Below are 23790 nucleotides of genomic sequence, written 5' to 3' on the forward strand. Positions count from 1 at the left end.
ATGGCAGTCCTTTGTCCTGCACTGGACCATTTTCTTTTTCAGCTACCACCAACTGTCACTTCCCCCAAAGAGAGGATGGGTTTATACAGCTTGATTGAAGGTTTCTTGCACCTTTTCTACTTCGCACTTTGATGTCTCAGAATTTCTATTGAAAAAGGCCCCTGCCCAGACTGAAGTCTGATTAGTATGTGAAGTTTCTTTGTCCTGGTCAGACATAGTTTTCCAACCTAACAATTATCACTTTTGTGTCCTGGAACTTTATGGTGGCTCCCTTCCTTTGGGGAAGCCTTAGCTCTGCCAACTAGAATAACTTTCTTTTGGAAGCTTGCAAAATCTAGCCAAGTCAGTTTAAAACCTTTATTTTCTTTTATTTGGCCCTGAATCAGAAAAAACAAGCCTGTGGAATAAAAAGAGCCCATGTGTGTTTCCCTGCAGCCAACCCCGTCCCATTGCTAGGCACAGACATGTTTTAATTCAACATATTACTTTTCCTTTAAAACGGGCATTTATTTTTCTTTGGTTTGCAAAGCCCATTTTACACATGTGGTGAAACTGCTAGCATTTTCTTTCAAATTCGATTTTGCCATCTGAATTCCCAATATTGTCTTGCAGCCATAGTTAGTTTCTTGTGCACAACAGTCTGTACAAGGCAAAGGTCTCCTGGAATGGACATGTGTGCAGAGCTATGATTTCTTTTGCAGGGCTCATTCCTTTGACATTGTGTAGCACAAAATAAAGTGTTTCCTGTGCATGGCAGAAAGTGAAGTTTCTTGGGCTTTTTTTCAGATTTTGCTTAACAGAGCCTGTCATTCAGGGGTCATGTTGGTTTTGCTGAAGCAAAATGGGGATATGAATGTGCATGGCAGGACCTTATTAATCACAGTGGTTTAAGAAAGAACAGATGGAATTAGCGTCACAGCAGCATTTTTTTAAAGGTAAAAAAGTTTCCTTTTCAATGGGGATTTTGGGGTTTTCAGCAACGCAGTGCTGCCTTTTCACTTTCTTCCTTTTGTATATGTCAGAACACACTGGCACGCTCTTTCAGTGTGTCCTCTTGTTCCATCCTGCCCAATGTATGCTTGGCAAGAAGGTGCATCTTTGTGTTGCTGCAAAAAACACAATTTTGAGGCCATGGCGCTCACGGGAGCCAGCACAGCCATTTTGCTGTTTCTGCACCAATGCAGCTTAGTGATGTGGGGAAATACTGTTGAGAGGATCAGTATATCCTACATACCCCCCCAACTTCTTTTGTGATTCCAAGTTGAGGGAAAATTGGGCAAGTGGGATTCCTCAATGGGGCAAAGCAGGATCAGTCAGGTATGAGTCCTTCTTCCATCAGAGAGCAGTGCGTCACGCTCCTCTCACTGTCTCTGGTTGGAATGTGGAATGACACCCCCAGATTTCTCTTGGATATTCCCTTATGGTGTTGAGCGACACTCCCAGATTTTCTTTGATTTCTCCTTTCCAGGTACCCGAGGAGGATCTCCTTGGTAGTGAAGGTGCAACCAGTACAAATCTATGAAAGAGAACACAAACCGGTTACTACCATTTCCCACTAGCCGCCCTCCAATCGGGTTGACAGCAGTGGGATACGCAGGATTTCAATGATGACAATTGATAATGAAGAAAAATACTCCCTGTTACAAAATTATACCGAAAACTCTCTCTGTTCACTGCTGGTTCCTCTTTTTCTTTTTCTCATGTTTCAGATGTCTCCTCTATTATTATCTCTGGGGTCCTGCATTTGTTGCAAAGTGTGCCTAGGGTGACAACTTTTTAGCTAATTAATATAGATGCATTTCTCTTCTGTCAATTTGCCATTGGGGATGCAGATTCTGTAGGCAAATTATATCTACAATTTCAAAAGGACCGCGCCAAGTCGGCAAAAATGTGCGCTCTTTGGTCTGGTTCCTTTGGAAATTGTGCAAGTAGACCCTGTCTCCTACTTGGTATTCCTTTTTGGTTGTTTTTAGATCATATTGAGTCTTCATACCCTCTGCAGATCTTTCCTTTCTAGATTCCGCTGAGCATACATAAAAGTATGTTGAAGGTGTTTTCTTTAGATTCACATCATACTCATGAGTTGTGGAGGCGTTTATCAGTGTCTGCTCCTCTGTTTTTATAGAGCAAATGCTGAGTTAACACCAACCTTCATCCAATCTTCAGCTCAAAAAGAGACATTTTATTTGCAGAAGAAGGTGTAGATCTGATGGCCATCAGGACAAGCGGTAATTGGATGTCCCAACTTGGCCCAGAGTCTGCCACACACTTTTTTAGAATGCTCACAATGGTTTTATTGTACCTCGCAACTCCACCACTAGAGGACAGCGGCATGCAATGTGAAGTTTCCTTTTTACCCCAAGTATCTCCAACATCTTTGTAATAACTTTGCGGGTGAAGTGACTACCTCGGTCTGACTCAATCCTTTGGGGTAGGCCAAAATGCGAGAAGATGTGGTTAATCATCAGGGAAGCTGCTGTTTATGCCTTGCAATTTGGGGCCAGGAGACTTTCCACCCATTTTGTAAACAAGCACTTTACGGTTAACATGTACTTGTTCCCCCTAAAGGTGCGAATCACCGACCCGAGGAAATCTACTTGTAAATCTGACCAAAGCAGTGTCATCCCCCTCTTCTGGAGGGGAACTCAGTGTGTGAGTGATGTTGGCTGAAATTGTGCACACACAAGACATCCCTTCAAGTATTGGTCGAGGTCCTGCCCCATGTGTGCCCAGTATGCAACCTCTCACAAGATTTCTAAAGTAGTGTAAAACCCCTGATGACTGGCTGTGGCCGCGTCTTGGGCGTGATTTAGCATCAGGCTTTGAAATGAGGTAGTGACCACCCACTGGTCACAGCCAGCTTTGGAACCCCTTACCAACAAACCGTCTTGGATTCAGAATATTTTTGGACATTTCATCAACACTCTGAGGTCCTCTTTCCCAGTGTAATCAGTATCCATCAGGGTAAAGTTCTGCGGGTCCTCAATGTGTTGATGAAATGTACCAATGATCGGATCCCCTTTTTGTACTGTGATTAAATTAGCATCTGGGGTCTCCTTACTCCATTGGGCAGTTGAGGCAGTTGAGAGTTCATGGTGAGCATTTGTCTGGGACCTAGTGATGGCAGTGACCTGGATTTCCCCCAACAGGGACCCGATCTCAAGGAGATCCCCCTGGATGGCTCTGGTTTTGGCCAACTGACCCGCTAGGTAATTTCCAGTTTTGTCTGGCCCCTCTATTCTGGAATGACCCTTGATCTTCTTCCAATACATGGTCATCCCAGTATAGGTGACCAGATCATCAATATTTTGGATAAGCTTGCCATATTAAAGTGGTTTGTTGTTGCACATAGCATGCCTATGGTTTTCCAATTAACCAGGTGCTCCATGAACCAGTTCAGGGCATAATCTGATTCGGTGATTATGACCAGTTTGTGGAGTTGGTGTTGGATGGCAGTGAGGATGGCCTGATGAACTGCCATCAACTCCACCACCTCATTACTGCAAGGACCTAATTTGTACCCAGCAAAGGGTTACGGGGCATCATTTACCCAGGCATTCCCAACACCGGCCACCAGTTCCTTTTCCCCGTTGTTAACATGGTAGGAGCACCCGTCCACATAAACTGTGGGCATTCCCTCACACTTGTCTTCTTCATAGACTTTGTGCAGGGAATTCAGGTATGCCTCCATGTTGTTCTGGGTTTTAAGACTTTTGGCCTCTAGACCTTGCGCGAAGGGACTCTTCTTGTTTTGGCCATGTCTGACCTCCACAGGAAAGCCTTGCAGTGACAGAATCCAGGAAGTAATTCTGGAATTACTCACATTTCCAGCCCAGATTCTGTCACTTTGGAGGTATTGCAAATGCTGCTGAGGAGTCTCCACTATAATGTGTTCCCCCAGATGAACGGGTGGTAATTTTTCAATGCCCACACCGTTGCCAGGAGGGCTTTCTCAAAATCGTTAAATTTTTCCTCCACACAGGATAAAGTCTTGCTTGCATAGGAGATGACTTTATTGACCTTGTCATGCTTTTGATATAATACTGCTGTCAAGCATGTATTCGAGAACACTGTCTCCAAGAAGAACTCCTTGTTTTTGACAGAGTAAGCTCGACAAGGCGCTTGTGAGAGGCTTCTTTTGAGTTGATTTACTGCCTCGGCTTGTTCTGGACCCCACTCCCACTTGAGCCCTGTTCAACAGATGGATCAGTGGTCTTGTGATCTCTGCGCAGTCCTCAATGAACTTTCTGTTGTAATTAGTTAGTCCAAGGAGGCTACTTAGTTCCCGCAGAGTTGTGGGGTCTTTCAGTTTTAGGAGTGCTTCCACTTTCTTCTCCAGGGGACAGAGACCCTCAGGAGTTATCTCATGTCCCTAGAAGTTGACACGGGTTCGGCAGCACTGTGCCTTTTGGAAGGATAGTTTTGCTCCTGTAGCCCTCAACTGTGTCAGAACATAATGGATTTCCACTATGTGTTCCTCCACAGTTGAGCTTTTTATCAGGACATTATACACATAGGCCAGGTTACCCCTTTCACCCAAGTCGTGCATGACCTTATGTAGGAAGATGTTGCATTTGTTACCGGAGTTGATGTATCCGAAGGGAGTCTGGGTCCAGGTATACTGCTGCCCCCCAAATGTAAATGCCAGCTTGTATTGGTCCTCCCTACTGACAGGCCCAGTCCAGTACCCATTGGTCAGATGTATACTGGTATCAAAATGATACCACCACTCCCTACCAGAAGTAAAAAAGATATTACTACAGAAAAACTCATCCCCCTCCTCCTGCCCACTATTAACGGTCTGAAGGACAACACTGACCCAGGCACACTAGTAGACACCTTTAACAAAGCTATGTATCACGCACTAGACACCATTGCACCTGCAAAACTACGCAAAGCTAAGCAAGAAGCCCACCTCAATGCCTGGTTCACCCCCCAGCTTAAGGACCTTAGAAAGCAGAAACGAAAACTCCAAACTATCTGGCGTAATTCGCCCACCAACGACAACAAAGCTACGCTAACCCAAGTTACAAAACATTACAAGTCAGAAATTATCAACACTAAAAAAAACGTATTCAATGACAGAATTACCAATGCCAAATCGAATACCAAGGAACTTTTTGCCATCCTCCGGGAAATGGAATCCCCTATCCAAACAACGGACACGGTCCCAAAGGACAAGATATGGTGCACTAATATACAGAATGCCCTATCAAACAAAATCTCCACCCTCCAACTTAAAATAATGAATAAAAAAGACACCCTCTCTCCTACTGATCAACACGTGCCTCTAGTAACTGAACCTATTACTATCCCCCCTTTTAGCTTTAAACCCATCTCCATCATCGACACTGAAAAGGCTATCCTCTCACTGAAGCCCTCCAACTGTAAGGGCGACAGCTGCCCAGCTCAAATAATAAAGGACGCTGCCAGAGACTTAGCCCCTTTCATCTCGAAGCTTATCAACTCATCCTTCAAATTCAACACAGTGCCAGCCAACTTAAAAGAATCCTGGGTCCTCCCCCTTCTCAAAAAACAAACCCTCGACCCATCTATCCCGACTAACTATAGGCCTATCACCACGGTACCCTTCATACTAAAAATTATCGACAGAGTAGCCTATCTCCAAATTCAAGAGTACCTAGAAGCTAATCATCTACTAGGCTCGCGCCAATCGGGCTTCCGCCCTCGCCATGGCACGGAAACAGCCCTGATAGATCTTAAAACTAAAATGGAGGAATTTAAGAATAATGGGAAAACAGCGCTGCTACTTTTACTGGACTTGTCAGCAGCTTTTGATCTGGTGGATCATGCAGTCTTATGCAACCACCTCAAGCTGGCTGCCAACTTCACAGGAGATGCTATAGCATGGGTCCAATCCTTTCTAGCCAACCGGACCATGAGAGTGTTCTCCTCTTCCACTTGTGCCGATCCCATCCAAATCACATGTGGAGTCCCACAGGGCTCCTGTGTCTCACCCACTATGTACAACATCTTCACAAAGTCATTTTTTGACAAGTTGGACAGACTGGGCGTCACCTACACTAATTACGCAGATGACACCCAGATCCTCATACCCCTTTCGGGCAACTATGAAGTGGACTTGGCTCTGGTGAATAAAATTTACATCCTCATTCAAGCATGGATGGCCACACATGGCCTCTGCCTGAACGACGATAAAACTGAAATCCTGCTCCTCGGTTCAGACCACAACTTATCCAAACTCACCCCGGACTATGCCTCATTTAACATCGATAACAATACTATTAAGGTTATGCGCGAGGTCAAAACTTTAGGTTTTTACCTCGACTCCGCTCTTACCCTCAAAAAGCAAGTGAACTCCCTCGCCTCCTCAACCACTTACACGTGCAAACTCATCCGTGCCGCCAGACCCTTCCTGTCCAGTGCCAGCTACCTCACCTTGGCCAATGCCCTTGTCATGTCCAGACTGGACTATTGCAACGCCTTATACTCGGGTGCTAACAAGTCGGTCACCGACAAACTCCAGAGATTACAAAATAACGCTCTTAGAGCAGCTCTGAACATCCCACGCAGAGAGCATATCTCCAAACACCGGACAGAAGCCCACTGGCTAAAGATAAAGGACAGAATCCTCCTTAAAACTATTTCCCTCACTTCTAAATGCCTCAACAATCAAGCACCCCCCTGCCTAGCGGAAAGAATCAATTGGAGACCCTCTAACCGACTGACAAGATCTGCCAACACCTTCCTACTGGAAGTCCCTAGATTCAAACTTACCACAGCGGGCGGAGCGAGCTTCCCAGTTAGAGCTGCACAATCATGGAACACACTCCCATCCGACCTTAGATGCCCTTTACCTTACACAAGATTCAGATCCTACGCTCTCAAATGGCTGCACAACAACGACATGCAACGATCCTCATCCTAGCGGAAACATTACAACCTGTTAAAATGTTATTCTTATGCCCTTAACCCTTTTTATTCTATATGTATTGTATCACCTATTGTAAGCGACCACTGTTTTTCTGTAATAGCCTGTGTCAGGCATTGTAACTAAGTTTCGAGTCCTCTTGTATTGCTGCGCCCAGATGCCCACGGGCTTGGAGCGCATTACCAAATAAATAAACAAACAAACAAACAGTGTATACCTTTGACCCCTGGATCTGGGCCAGCCCCTGGTCAATGTAGGGGAGAGGCCATTAGGACATGTGGACCCGTTGATTTAGAATTAAATTAATTTGTAACATTCCAAAGAAAGATTTGATTGCCAAAATCAGTTAAATGCACTCCATCGCTCTGATAATTATTTACACCATTCAACCTGCAGCTCTCCCCTTTTCTTTTGCCCTCCGCCACTGTCCTGATTCCAGTCCTTCACAGATGATGCGACAGGCTGGGTCGTTTTCCGTTTCACGGGCGAGTGCTTCCATGTTAATGCCCTCTGGTGCAGCCTGGTGAATGAGGTACCTTAGGTACCTGTCGGCCACTGATGGTTCTGGTGTGTTTTGCTCCCGTGGTCTCCTGGAAAGAAAGTCAGCCGGGTTTTCACCTTTCCCTGGTCTGTGGATGATCTACAACGCATAGTCCTGAAGTCTCAGACCCCATCGGGCGATTCTCGGGGGCATCTTGGCTTGAGGGTTGCCATATAGGAACAATAAGGCCTGGTGGTCTGTGACGACTTGAAAAGGTTTCCCATACAAGAACAGGTGAAATTGTTTGCACGCCCATACAACGGCGAGTCCTTCCTTCTCCGCCTGTGAGTAACCAGTTTCTGTAGTCGATAGGCTACAGCTGGCATAAGCCACTATGTGTTTCCGTGAGGGATCCTTCGGGTCCTTTTGCGCCAATATGGCTCTGAGGCCAAATGGGCTGGCATCGACAGTGAGCTCGGTCTGTCTGCTGGGGTCGTAGTACGACATGTTCTCTGCTTTTGCAACCCTTTCCCTTAAGAGTTCGAAGGCTTTTTGACACTCCTGTGACCATTCGAATTTTGTGTCTTGGTGCGTTAGCTGTCTGAGGGGTTCGCTGACCGACACGAAGTTCCGATGTACCGGTTGCAGTAGCTGGCAAGTCCCAAAAATGACCAAAGTTCTGATATGTTGGAAGGAGCCACCGTGTTGTTGAGTACTGCCACTTTATCTGGGTCAGGGGTCATGCCGGATTCGGAGAAAATATGTCCAAAGAATTTAATGTATTTTTCCGAAACTCGCACTTGTCTCTGTTTAGCGTGAGGTTTGCATTGTGCAGGGCCTTGCACACCAACATCAGGGTCTCATCGTGTTTGTTCACATCAGCTCCAAAGAACAGGATGTCGTCTGAATAATTGAGGCAGTTCAGAATGTGTTTTATAATGTTGTGAACTTCAGCCTGGAAGGTTTCTGCTGCCGAGGACACCCCGAAGCTTAGTTTCTTGTATCGGAAGAGACCAACATGGGTGACAAATGTTGTGATGTTTCTACTGTCGGGGTGTAAGACCAGCTGGTGATACCCCTTTTGCAGGTCCAGTTTGGAGAATACCTTTGCTAAACCATATAAAAAAACACATACACCTTTACTAACAAGGTGCCTAGCTTCTTACATTTGTGGAGAAAACAAATGTGGACATCTCCATATTTGCCTTGGATTGATTTCAGAAGAAAATAATCTTTGCAGCTAGAAACATTTCCATTAGGCTTCACAACATATTCTTTATGGCAAGCCGTAACAATATTGGACTTAAATAGCCCAAACTGCTGCCTCCACACTGCACAACAATAACATATGTACATTTAAAGTGAGCCATACTCTTACAGAATGGCAATAAGGTTGCCCAGTTAAACCCAGAAACTGCATACCACAAAACGTTCATTTCTTCCAATCCAGTAGTATGAGAGATGCCACAAGATTCGGTGTAGCCCTTCAATGAATGCATCCAAGAATCTCCCACCATCCACACACTGTACTTCTTCATAGCCATAGCTACAGACATCTTCACAGCACTCAACAAAGACAACAAAGAAAACACAGGCTACCCTTTATTTCTGTTCATAGGGCAGCCCTTCCACCTACACTGGCCACAACTACCACAATATAATTAAACCTGCACCACTTTTAGCATCTACTAAAATGGCTCCATCTTAACATGTTATGACTCCCCCGCCCTTCCCAGGTCCTCTTCAGCTACGAAATAACCCCAATAGTGTTTCCCATACTTTTTACTTACTGTGATGTCTGCAGTCAATGGGGATGTCCGTGGACAAAGCAAAATGTGCAAATCTTTTTTCCACCCACAAAAGCAGCTCCATATCAACTCTATTTGACTCCTCCACCCTTCCCAGGCCCTCTTTCAGCCACCAAATAACGGCAAATGTGTATTCTAAACTTTTTGCTCACTGCAGTGTCTGTGGTCGGCAGCAGATTTCCATGGATTCAAAACGGCATCCATTCAAAAAAATCTAACGCAGCTTTTTTTTCCAACAACCAAACAGCGGCCCTGTACCATGTCTGTGCAAGCCACGCCAGACCTGATTGGTTCGGAGGTGTCCATGGACTCTAAATCAGGAAAATGAGTCCATGAACTGGACCCAGATATACATTTTTTGTACCTACTTTTTGCCCATTTAAAAAGAAATTCTGAATGGCTTTACACCACATTTACAAAAGCTTCAAATTGGGGCCAAGTTGCCACTGCTGGTGCAAATTTGGTGAAAATCCATCCAGCCGTTTGGGCTGTAGGTGCAAGCAAACATTTTGTTCCATTGTGTCTATGAGGATTTCCACAAATATTGGAACCCCACTATAACTTTGCCTCCCTTAACAAAACTATACCAAACTTTGCAAAATTATTCCGAGGGGTCCATATACTTTTTTTTGCAAAGTTTGGTGATTGTCGAGTGGGGGCAAAGTTATAAGTCATCCAAAAAGAAAGTACTCTTTCTATGAGTTAAGAAATGTAACCATAACTACAGGGCCACAGTGGTCCTGTATTTATGGTTATGTTTGAAAATGTTTGGAAAATTGTTTGACCTTTAACTGGTGTTAACTGTAGGAGGTCTCTGAAAACAATAATGTGTTTTCCTCCAAAGCGTTCATCATAGTCACTTTTTAGGACTCCTTGCATTCTGAAGTGAATTAAAGCCAACATAACATTAATGGCAACCACGGTTATTTCATCTATCATGAGCACTTTCATTTGTTTCAGATTTCTGTGCACTTCAGAAGCAGCTTCTGCTGATCATTTGTAGTATTATAATTTGTTTTGGTGTTCTACTGGGAGGAGCAGTAGTTGGTGTAAAGTTACACCTCCTATGTTGTAAACGACACGACATGTTTAGCTGCCTACAACAGCTAAAAGGTTGTTGTTTGTCAAGTTTTGAAGAAATGTGTGGATTATTTTAATTAAGAATGTTTTACTAGAACCAGCTTCACCACTTACATACAGTGGCAAAGGTTTATAATTTTTAGAGCTACAAGTTTTAGTTTCATGTTTAAAACCATGTTCACTTTCTTCAGTGACTTCTAGATGAATGGTGAGTTGATCAGAATGTAACTGTGATTTCAGCACTGAAAAGTCTTCTTCATACGTTTTGTTATGGGTGGTGTCCTAAAGACTGTTAACTATGATGTTAGAACAATTGGAGTATGAGTAGTGCTGTACGCCACTTTAGAAGATACTGGGCAAACATGGGTGTGAGAAAACAGTGGATATGTAGGTTATTTATTTGCTGCTGAAAATAAAATAAGTGCAATGTTTGTGGTGTAATATTTGTAATGTGTTGCAGTGTTTTTAAAGAATAGGGAAACTGTGGTCTAGTGCTAATGCAATGGTAGATTGATGTTGCAGCAGTGTTTGGTGTCTTATAGTAGAGGTTGGGAAAGAAGAGTACTTTATATGTAAGGTGAAGTGTTGTATAAAGATACTTTGTTGGTATACGCACACGCATGAGCAGTTGGACAATGCTGGCAGTGTAAGGAATGTAATGAGTGAGGATGGACAGTGTCACATGTATATGTAAAATGTAAAATGCTAACCGTTTTAAAAAAAATCTTTTTAGGAGCATTTTCATGAAAGTAAAAAAAAAATGCAAGCAGCACTGTGTTTAACCTCTTTGTAAAAGAAAAGAAAAGCAGATTTAAAAGATTTGTAGCACATTATTAAGTGGCAGTTGGTGTGTTGCAGTACATGCACACTTGCCAACATGATCCATTCAAATATGTAGGTGCTTATAAAGTCTTGTTTTTATTCTTTGCATTTTAGGAGGTGTAGTTGCACTTTTTCCATGAAAAAACGTGGACTACCTGTTCCAGAATGTATAGAAGAAACTAGAAGTGGATATGCACATACATGTCAGAATGGGTGTGTAAGCAATTATGCATGTACTATGAAGCTATTGAACCTTAGAAATGTTGGAGAAATGTTTGGTATCTGCTTTTTCTTTGTTTTACAAAGGGGTTACACACAGTGCTGCTGTAAATGTACATATGCATTTTGTAACTTTAGTGAAAATGCTCCTAAAAATGAATATGTAATTATAAATATGAATATGATATTGTTAAATGCTCAGCATTTTCATTTGATATAAATGTGACTTTTCAATCTTTCTGTTCGGCCTGCTTTTTTTGGATTCTGGGACTTGTAGTGCAAGTTGTGTAATGGGAGAAGTGGTATTAAAAGTCAAAGAATGTAAAGAAAGAAACCAAGACTTGATAAGCAGCTAGAGTTTGAAATGGGTCATGTTTTCAAGTATGCATGTACTGTCAACATATTAAACTTCCACACACCAAGTGCCACTTGAAAATGTTACACAGTATAAACAAAAGCTACACACAGTGCTGCTAATAATGCACACATGCAGTGTTTTAAATTCAATAACAAACATTTTTAAAAGCACAGCATTGTAGGTAACTGCCACATGATATGGGCAGGTGCTCAATTCTGCAATACAGGGCATTTGCTAAAGTGGTTAACAAAGACAATACGCATATTCAGAAGCTTATTACAGGGTAAGTGGCAGCAACCCTGTATATATACATTTGAAAGAGTAGGAAATAACACTTTTAAAAATATAAGCATATCTTTGCAATGACTTGTTAAAAGCAGATGTTGAATCTGCAAATATAAATCTTTGAGAGTTTTATAGTAGATTTTCATGCAGTTGGCTTTGAGTAACAGGAGACATGTACTCAGAGAGTTCAAGAGTACATCTGAAGTGCTGAACTGAGATGGCTGGATTACTTGTAGAGTTTTCGAATGTGATTGGTGGATGGATGTATGACTGTTTGAAAGCAGCCAATGAGGGAGAGTTACAAACATGAAAGTAGAAAGGGTAAAAGGGCTGCCTTATGCTTTGGTGTCTGTGGTCACCAAAGTAGTCCGAGGACACCACACATGATATCCCAGTCTTTTAAGGATGTGTGGCATGGAAATAGGACGGCAGAGACTACGGACAGTTGTGGTGTCCGTGGACATCGGGGGATCAGCCAATCAGGTTTTGTTGGTGTGTGCTACAGGAAGACTGGGTGGCGAGAGTTGTCTTTGTTGTGTGCAGCGAAGATGTCTAAGGCTATGTGTTTGAGGAAGCAGAGTGTATGGATTCTGGGATCCATTGGCTAAAGGCGTATTCTGAGCACTGTGGATTGTTTGAGAATCTTGGATTCAGTAAATTGCAAGTTTCATGTTTTGGAGTTCGAGGAATGAAGTGGGCAGAATTCCTCTCATTTAATGCGAATATAGTTCACTTGAAGCATCCGTACATCATTGTACTTTACTGTGGAGGCAACAGTTTGGGCTATGTTATCGGAATTTCATTACAGTTTGCAATGAACTATACATTTGGAAAGTAGATGGAACTGTTTCCTCATTCAAACAATGTTTTTTCTTGGATATCTCAGAGATTGATGTGGATGTGTTCAAAGTTATTTTGTCCAAAAATTGTGAAAGCATGGCACAATGTGAACACAGTTGTATTTGACATTTTGCGGGATGTTAGCATGATATCTTTATATAATGAAAACATTACATTTTATATTGTCAACATTTTCCAAAGAGATGGAGAACATCTAGTTGATGTGGGTAATCAAATTTCTTTTGAAAACATTCAAAATGCATTGAAGCAGTTTCTGTACACACATAACATATGGATTCAAGCATTATTTAGAAGTTGAATTAAACAAAAAGTAAAAAGAGAAAAAATAGAAGTACTTTCTTTGAAAGTCAGAAAAAGTAATTAAGTTCTTTAGAATATTTGTTAGTTAGCACATACAATGAAATAAGCAAAACATATGAAAATCAAAAAGAGAAAAAAGGTTATTTTAAGAGCCAACATTTTTTAACAAAAAATTTAAATGATTTTCATTTCCCCACCTCACTCCTAAAATTTCCCAGTTGTCTACAGACTACCGCACTGCTGGCAGACTATGTAGGCTGACCAAGGGGCCTGTGATTTCTTTTTTCAGTTCTATGTTTTAACTGTGAAAGGTTGTTCCTAAAGGAACCCTGTTTGTGTTTTATGATTTTATATTTTTTGGGGCATTTAAAAAAAATCAGGAGAGGCAAGGTAAGGTGATGGAGGGAAGGGAGCAAAGGGGCACCAACCACAGAGACTTAAGTGCAGGTGGACATAGGAAGATGTTGGTTGCACCATAAATCTAAGGTAGGTGGCATGGTTTCTCATGCTCCTTGACCACGGCTTTTTAAGCACTACGCAAATGCTCCCCCTTGCAGATCGGTGCATCACAGAACAAACATTGTACAAAATGTAAGGGTCAACAGCGTTCTGTATGGCCAGCAAGGAGGCCGCCAGAATCCTCTGCCCCACAGGAGTAGTCTGTGTGGTTGCAGGAGCAGTCGAGGACGATGGGGTAGAGCTTGTTAACCTGCTTTTCCCTGAGAAAGGAATTACTTTCTCAGAGCACCGTATTGGTTCTATCTGGTGTAGCGGTGCTTGGAGGTGGTCCTGTAGGAGTACAGCCCAGGTTTTCCATGACTGAATGCGTCCCCATGCTCAGTGCATCCAACCTTGGTTGCCTGAGCCTTTGGTACACCCCGAACAGTGGTAAAAAAATCCACACCCAGGACTCACATCGGGTGCTGGTGGTAGGCACTTCCTCTACCTCTACCTCATCTTTGTCTTCCACTTCCTCTTTTTCTGCATTCTCCCGTCTTTTTCTTTTTCCAGGTTCTCCAGATGGTAATGCTATTGGTGGTGGGCGTGTCTGGGGACGAGGGATGGCCATGACAGATGCCATTGTATTCAAATTTAGCTGTTGTGCAAAGAAGGTATTGTGAGCTGCTCTCTCCTGGATAGCCAGACTGAGAATAACTGGAAGTAATGAGTGGGTCCCTTCAGAGGAACCGTCCGGATACCCTACAAAGGTAAGCAGACTACTGAGTCAAAAATAGGCATGTAAAGTTGTTAAAAGTTGCTAGATAAACTAAGATTGTGTCTAGGAACTCTGGAAGGGTCAACTTTCAACTTGAAAATCACAGAATTGGCTGAAAATGCAGTTTTAAACTGTCAGTGGAGTACATAAACTGTTTGCATGCAGGCCTTCACACTGCACGGGTGCAGTCACATCATGTTGTCTGCGGACAGCCATGGTGCTTACGGCTGTCAGCAGACACCCATCAGGTGGGAGATGCAGGGCACATGAGCATGGGTGTCCGAAGAACTGGCGCACTGTCTGCGGACTAATTAGAAGTGGATCTTGCACCAACAGACATGTCTTGACACAGCATGCTGTCTGCAGACATCCTATTTGTTATTTCATTGTACTGTCGGCGGACTATTAATTGGGTTTTTTTTAAAAAAGAATGAGGGAATAATATACAAGGTATTTATAGTATAAAAAATAAAAGCATTTAAGAAAGGGATGTGGTATCAGAATTAGAAAGATACATGGGAGAATTTGGAATGTCTGTACAATAATGATCAGGGGGGGAGGGAGTGAAGTTTCATCAAAGCGACTTTCATATATTTTGGGAATTTGATGGGGATGATTTCTGGGGATAAGGAGGATAGGTGCAAGAAGGACAGTGATAATCAACATGTTTAATAACATGATTTTTAATATAATTTAAAAGTTCCTTAAAGCCATTACTGAGTTTATCTAATTTTGCAGAAAAGATCATGATTTCATCATGTACAGTTGGGGATAGAGATGGTCTTTGTGATTCCTGGGATTCTACCATAATTAAATTTGGGTGTTGTTTCTTCATGTAAACTACGTACTATAAGAAAAGAAGAAATTAGTATTTCACTGAGTTCTGTAGAAATTACATTATTTTTTATATTAAAACATGTATTGTTTACCATTAGAGATGTTATCATTACTAATTTCCTCTGTTGGAAAGTTTTCTTCCAACCACTCAAGTGTGTTTGTTATTTCTGTTAAAATAAAAAGAAATGTAATATTTGCTTATAAGAAATGTTTACATAATGAATAATGGTAATAACAGATAAATAAATGCAGTGTACTTATGTGAGAGATTGTTTTAGAATGATTGTCTGGTGTATGTGAGTCTCTTTGAAGAGTTGTGTTGAAGAGATCATATGAGGTGTACAGTTCTGGTTTGTGCTTGGTGCATTCCATTATGTTGTGTCATAAATTAAAACAATTTGTAAATTTTGAAGTAATCCTTTATACACAAAGGTATATTTGGGTGTAGTAAATGTAAGTGAGGTTTTTTTATGTATATGTGTTTGTTGGGTGATGGGTAGAACATTTTCTGTTCTCCCCTGTGCTTCTGGGCTTTGTGAATGCTGCTTTTGGTCTGCAGACTATCACACTGTCCGTTGACTCTAGAGCTGCTACATTGGGGGTGAGTATGATATATGGAACCTGTAGAAAATTAAGTATGCACTGGGAAAAACCCATGCATTTCAGTGAAAAAACGTTAAAGGGATGTTATGGTTAAATTGCACTAATAAAAACCTACAAATATCAGTGAAAAAACGTTCTTAAAGGGACGTTATGATTACATAGAAAACCAAATATGCCCAGAAATTCACCAATTATGGTAAGCTAAGCAACCATAACTCACGCCACCAGTGTGTACTGCTAAGCCTAACACCCAGGACATGAGTGATGACATCACAAATGCCCCCATGAATCTGGCCACTGGCCACAACCATCACTATAGAATTAATTCATATAACAAGCATGCACAATACATCTTTAAATAGCAAAACTCGCCCTGAACCCCCTGTAATCCAAATTATGTCTGGGGACACCAAAAGTGAAAGCGGACTCGGCAGCACCTGCACACCAAGTTTTCACCTATAAAAGCATCTCCATGTCTCCTTTATTGCACTCCCCGACCCTTTCCAAACCCTCTTTCGGCCACTAAATAACTCCAAATGTGATATCCAGACTTCTTCTCACCCCGCTGTCCTTGGTGAGCGGCTATGTCTGTGGACTCGGTAGCACCCGTAAACCCTTCTTTCACCTATTAAAAGAGCAGCATTCCAAACCCCCACACTTTCCAGCCCCTTTTTTGGCCACCAAATAACCCCAAATGTGTTTTCCAGACTTTTTCCCTTCAGCACTAGCCGTGGACACCTGTGGCTGTCCATGGATCCAACAAGGTGACCGTTTAAAAAAATATGATGCTCCTCACGCTTTTCAGCATCCAATCAGCAGGCACATAAGATGTCTGATGAACATCACACCGCCCCCATGATTGGCCGAGAGGCGTCCACAGACCATGAATTGGGAAGTGAGTCTGCGGACAGGACCCAGATATCACTATTTTTTTAATCTACTTTTTGGGTATTTAAAAAAAAAAAACTACTCGACAAATTTACACCAAAGTTACAGCATGCTTTTGGAACAAAGCCATTGCTCATGATGCAAATTTAGTGACAATTGGTCACGGTTTGGGCTGTAGGCACAAGCAAATTTTGGTTCCATTGCATCTATGAGGATTTTCACACATTTTTGGACCCCCCCCATAACTTGATGAAACCACACCAACCTTTGCAGAATCATTCTGAGGGGGCCATATACCTTTCTTGTAAAGTCTTGTAAGGATTCATCCAGGATGGGCAACGTTATAAGTTGCCAAAAAAGTGCTCTTTCTATGAGTTAAGCAACTTAACCATAACTACAGAGCCACTACCACAGGCCCTGTAATATCTAAAATACACATATGTATGCACACAGATTTGTTTATTTTTTATATTATTATTTATAGCAGTAGCTACAGCACAGATGCGGGTTTATGCAAGAGCGGCTAAATTGAGCAACAACTGCAGAGATTCTATCCAAGGCTACATAACACACTGTTAACATTGTAACCGCAGTTGCAAGTAAACATTTTGGGGGATTTTAGACACTCAAACTGCATTAAATAAGTTACAATAGATATGCAATATATTTTTGCAGTCCATGTTCAATTTCATCTACCTTTGTGTCTTAAAGGGTGACCTTAAAAGGGGGGAAGGAATGAGGGGGTGAAATGAGCAAGGAAAACACATAATGATGAAACATATAACAAAGGGAATTAAAATTAAAAGGAACATATTTTTGGGGTTTTATTTTATTTTATTATATATTTTGGATTTCTTTCTGAAAAAAGGGGGACAGCATTGCCACTAAAATCTAAGTATACAAGTTAATTTTGTGTTGAGATATTAACTCCCACGGCTACCTACTGCATGACTCTCATAACTGAGATATTGAGATCCGGGAATATTGAAACACGTGCAGTTGACACTGATGCAGAAGTTGAGGGTTCGTTCAGTATAAGTGATGTCCCACTGGTGGTTGAAGGTGCTGGGAGTGTTGCTGATTTCCACGCATGTAATGCATGAGCCCCATGCATTATTATTTTGTGGTGCTCATGCGATTTCCAATTTGCATCATCCAAATCATCCCAGTAGACTTGTAACAGATGATTTATCAAAACTGATGTTCCCAAGCTTTGTGACAGAACATTAGAAGGTCCACGTCTTAGTGTTTTCTTGCATGATGTGCATAATACATCCTACGCCTCTTTTTTAGAAGAATGTTCTTTCACCTTGAAATATTGCCAACTGTCTGGGGAGGTCTTCATTCCAGTTGCTTTTTTCCTGGGTGGCGATGGATTGGGGATCCAGATGATTTCATCATCGCTGCTGCTGCTATCATGGTTCAACATGTTGCAATATACAACTGGGGAGGAAAATGTAAAACAACATAGATGACAGCACTAAAAAGAAAAGGCCACACAAAAATGAAAAAAGTAAAAAAATTAAAAAAGTAAAACAAAAACTAGGCAAACTGAACAAATCACAAGACAGGCGAAAAGAGAATTTGGTTAAAAGTGGGTAAAAGAAGACAAATTAAAGAGTTAAAGTGCCAACATTTATTGCAGTTAATTGGATAATCTTTCACTAATAAGCACTGATAAAAATAATCAATATAAACATATTTGTTTTGGGCGGGCTGATTATTCGAGGCTAGGCATTGCCGTGCACCCTGATTGGACACTTTCACACACATGGATTTCCTAATATGATATGGGTGTAGCCGCGTTAATACATCTCAACTCTTGATTGGACCATTCATTGACGCTGAAAGGGGTTACGTGTAGATGGGCAGCCACAGCGTGATAGGCATTCTATTACCATTACAAGTAGAACATCAGCGGAATGGGTTGTCCAGAATGAGTATTATGTTCTCTTAATGTATTGTTGAAAGTAAAAACATTTGAAACTACAAACAGGGATTTCTCATTTGGAGTAGTCCGTATTGAGAAAATAGACTGTACATATGCCCATCTGCATAATTGGTTGCTTCTTGAATTTCTTAGGAAAATGTTGTTTAAACTACAGATTGTGTTCACTTACATGGGGCAGTCCTAAGTCAACTGTATGCATGAACGGACATCCTGTCCACAATGGGTATTCTGTATTCTGAATGAATTGTCTGAAATGCAAAATATTTCTGTAAAATGCAGACCAGGTTCCCTCATATGGGGAAGTAGACTGCACACACGCCCAACTTATAACTTGGGCTAATGTCCTTCAAACTATAGATTGTGAACCTCTCAGGGGACAGCCGTTACTAAACTGTATTCAGGTCTGGATATCCTGATACAATGATGTATCACAGAAGGAACTCTACCCGTAGGCATTATGGGTCAAGCTGTAACCACACAAGATCATTACTATTATTAGCACATGCTAAAATAATCTGAAATAGTGTCACATGGTCTGGCACTTTCCACTACCGATACTTAAATCGCAATATGTAGATTCCGATTAGGATACTATTTCCCGGGGTGCATTACCATCTGTATCTTTGGCGCATTCACTTGCACAAGGCAGATTACCAAATATAACAGTTACCCCTTTAATCCCATCTACTCACCTCCATGAGAGGAAAACATTTTTTTTTTACTTTTACCATTGCTAAGTAGTTTTTTCTTCCTCGACATCCAATAATGACAATATCAGTTTTGATGCATGCGCGGCATGACGTCACAACAGGATGACAATACACGTCTTTTATAGCTATCAAACCTCATAAGACGAGCATATTACTGATTCACTAGTTTTACTAATATATTTGCTCGTCACCCATGCATGCGCGGTGTGACATCATGAGCAGCATTTTATATAAACAGTGACCACTACCGGTCACTGTAGCAGTCCCTCCTCGGTGTTCTTTGAACTCAGAGGTCCACAAGGTGTTCCATATTTTTGCCAAAATCTTCAAGTAAGTCTTAGAATAGGCCTTTCCTTTTACTAAAATTGACAATAATTTAAATAATTGTCAACTTGTAGTCCGTAGATTGATGTAACTCACCCTGATTCCCCAGATTCTACAATTGATAGAATACAAAATACTTGCACTACTAGGTATTAAGAAGCCGTACCTTGAAGATTTAGAAGATCTATGCCAGTTCAGCCTTCATCCCCAAACATACTCTAGTAGACCTGTCTTGGACATGCAGTAATCACTGCACGATACATTTTTGGTAAGTTCTATATCCAAATGCTCAACTCCTTCTCTATCACAAGTCACTGTTAACGCACTTACCAAGATGACATTTGTACTTTGTAGGACCTGACCATGATGCTAACCCCTGAGGGAAGATAGAACCTCTTTTTTACCACCAGGAAGATCCACAATCTTCCCCTAAAAAGTTATCACAAGATCAGAATGCTTTCCTTACCCCAACTTTGACAGAATATACCAATTACGCCACAACTTGCTCCATATATTGGGATACACCCTAACTTAGAAAATGTACACCATTATTATGACATGATATGCACCATCTAGGCATTCTATTACCATTAAAAAGTTACCACAGCTTAGGTCAATCAAACGTGTCTTGATTGGTAACCATAATTATGTACATGAATATGATATAATAATGGATATGTTATAGTGTATTTACTTTGACTTCATTTTTTGTAAAATTCTTTATTTAATAATTGCATTCAACTTTGAACATATCTCTGTGAAAATTGTTACATGAACCTTAATTAGGTTATCTGTTCTATTGTTAAGAGCTACAGAAAAAAAATGTTCTTCCCCTGATGAAGAGTATTAGCTTGAAACGTGTTGGGCCAACAAACAAAATACATTTGTATGTCTTGTGATATCAAGCAAACTTGTCATTTGAATTTCTGCTTCTGTACACAGTACATGACTATTGGTTATTTGAAACTTCTTAAATATCTATGAATATAAGTGGTATAATGCAATGGTAGCCACCTTGGTTATAGGTGAATGACTATGGGCATATCATACCACACATAATTTGTCTGATCTGTTCAGACTCTAGATACTGTGCAAGGGACGGGAGTTGCTTAACAGGGAACACTTTTTTGTTTTATGAGTGGCAGGCGCAACAAGCGCGATGATGCACAGCTGCATTAAAGCAGCTCGATGTCCTATTGGCTCATTTCAGAATGCACTTGATTTCATGAAACGTCATGGGCTTAGTTGAGGCAATGCACTGCAGTGTATCATTGGCTCATTTTTTGAAACGGTAGGAAGGTTACCGCAGCCCATGATCCAATTGGCTGTTTTGAAGAGGCACAAAGCCAGGTAGCCACGTCAAAGTAGATTTCAAAGTTATTGGGTCTTTCATTGATGTGGCTATTGCCATGTTAATGGGCGACCCCTCATTGGGCCATGCAATTGGTCAATAATTTAGGGACAAACACATCATTGCGCTTGGGAGTACCCGCAAATACAGAAAACACATCCCGGTTTGCTGTGTCACTTAACCGTGGTTACACCCCTCTCCCAAATACCTTTCTCATGTTTTCTGTCTTTGCTTTTTGTCTCTTGGTGGGTGAACCTCATTGTAAGCCTTCATGAACTTTTAAAAGCAGTAGCTTGATTTATCCATTCTGTTTTTACCGTTCTTCTTCCCATACCTTTGTTCTTTGTCTTGTGCTTTGTAGATTGTCAGTTTGTGGTATTGTTTGCTTGTGATATGTTTTTTAACAAAACTTTTTTTGATATAAGTGGCAGAGTCCTTTTTGTGTTGTGTATTTTTACAGTTTTTACTTTTCCTCCACGGTCCTGCATTTCAAAATTACTACGACCGGCAGTGATGATGAGGTGTTGTGGGTAGCTTCAGGTTCACTGCCACGGAAGAAACAATTTGCGCAAAAAAATGACAGTTGCCAATAATTCCACGTACAGGATGTACACACAGCAATACGTAGATTGAGGAGGTCATGTTTAACTTCTGTGGTAAGGTTTTGTGGGGGGGCCTTCACACAAGCCATCGTAAAGCTTGGAGACATCCATATTACTTCAACATCGTGCCCATATTCATTGGGATGAAGTTGATGAATCCTATAGGAAGACTCATGTGAAACATAGCAGCACATGGAGCAAGATCAGAACAGCAGTATTTGTCATCTGTGCCACAGACGTCCAATTCGATTACCAGCTATTTTCCACCAACTAACACCCAACCTCAGTCCATCCAGCCTGCACCCGATCTTTCTAATTTTATTGTGATGTGCAATACCTGTCACAGCTTGATTGCGGTGTGAGGTGGTACATTAGATACTTGGGGCAAGGCTTTTTCAGAAAATTCAACCAATTGCCAATGCTATGTATATTTTTTAAGTGTCCATTCTTTTACACCATTCTTTAGAAAATAAAACACACAAATTGTACAAAATATAAAATGAAAAAAGAAATGTTCTTTGTTTTAACCTTTTCTTATATGTATGAATCCCAGTATTTTTCCCTTCCCAGTTCCTACATCTTTTTTCCTTATGCTCCAAAACGGTCCTTTTTAGGGCCAACTTTTCAGCTAGGCAAATAGACAATAAAAACATACAGTAAATATGGATCAAAAACCTTGAATGTATCCTTTCAATACAGTGCGTGTTAAAAAAAAAAACACATATCCTTATTTATTTTATTATAGCCACAGTTATCCTATGTGGGAGCTGGAGGTAGGCCCCTCCACCCAGTCATTGCTGCATTTAGCCACACATTCATCTTTGGTGTCTTCATTGTGGTCATAGGCTGCACAACATGGGGCGCACAGTTAAGGTGGTGCTAATTTCAGTGGTTTTATTGCGTTAAGTTCTCACCTTAATGTCCCTGCAACTAAAGTTTTTTCCTTGAATATATAGATAGATATGTTGATAATAGGGCTTTTTGACTTTTTTAAAATCTTACTGTATTTGTTAACAATGAAGTGGTACTGCTGTGATGGGTGGGCACAATTATTGGAAGTTGTTTATTAGGAAAGAAAATGTATTTTAGTGAGGTACAGAATATAGTATTATTAAGTAGCACTCACAATGAAAGAATGGTCACAGAGCAGTATAAATGGGATTTACTTGCAATGCTTTTATAATCACTTATGGTGTTTATTAAAGAGCTTTTTGGGGTGATCTGAAAATGTGTCTGCTTTACAAAGATTGTTTATTCAGGATTGTGTTACTGTGTGGTTATATATAAGAGAACATATATTGTCTTCATTTGTTTGTTTATTGTGAAACCTAGTGTTTATTAATTTCATGAAAAATATGTTTGATTGTTTCTATCTTTAAAGATATACTCAAAAAGAATACAGACATCGTATAAGCTGTGCAAACTCCTATTTTAAATTTAAATACATTTGTAGTGGCAGCAATTGCTTTGGTGTTCTAAAATAGATCTTCTGTAATCATGTAGGGTACGAGTTCACACCATGATGCAGTTATTATATTTCAAACACATTACTTTGCAGTCCTGCAGATTGGGTAGGCTGGGACGAGGTTGGGTGGAGGTGGATAGAACAGAGGAAGCAATAGAAGTGGAAGTGAGTGACGCAGGGGCTCTTTTCTTCAGCAAATACATGTGTGCAGATTATAGGCCATGGTGTTGTACATTTTGATGGAAATTAGCCTCTCTATAGGGTTCCTCCTCATTGTTGTAATGGAACCGGATGAGGTGCTGAATCAAATTAGATGTAGCTAAATTTTGAGATGGTTTAGTTGAAGCTTCCATCTGCAACAGCTTACAATAGGAAACACTCTAAACTTCTTTAATGCCCCTCTTACTCCATTGCTACTTGATACAGAGATACTGCCAGCTGTCAGTGACAGTTTTCTGGGCACACTGGTTCTTCCTTGGAGTTACGGCTAATATTTAGCATACCCATGCATGTCTTCATAACTTTCATTCATTGCTTGTTCTTCGCTGTGCTGAGGTTTCCGAGTGATTCGTAAATTCCCCAAGAAAGTGACCATGTCCAATGCAAGCTGTTTTGGAATATACTATGGCAGTTGCTATCCAACTTTGGTAGTGTTCTAAAACATATTCTTGGTACTTCTGTAGGCTATTGCCCAATGTGGCATCACTAGTATTTGA

This window comes from Ambystoma mexicanum, chromosome 7q, assembly GCF_040938575.1.
Source record: "Ambystoma mexicanum isolate Mex_15411 chromosome 7q, UKY_AmexF1_1, whole genome shotgun sequence".
Classification (NCBI taxonomy): Eukaryota; Metazoa; Chordata; class Amphibia; order Caudata; family Ambystomatidae; genus Ambystoma; species Ambystoma mexicanum.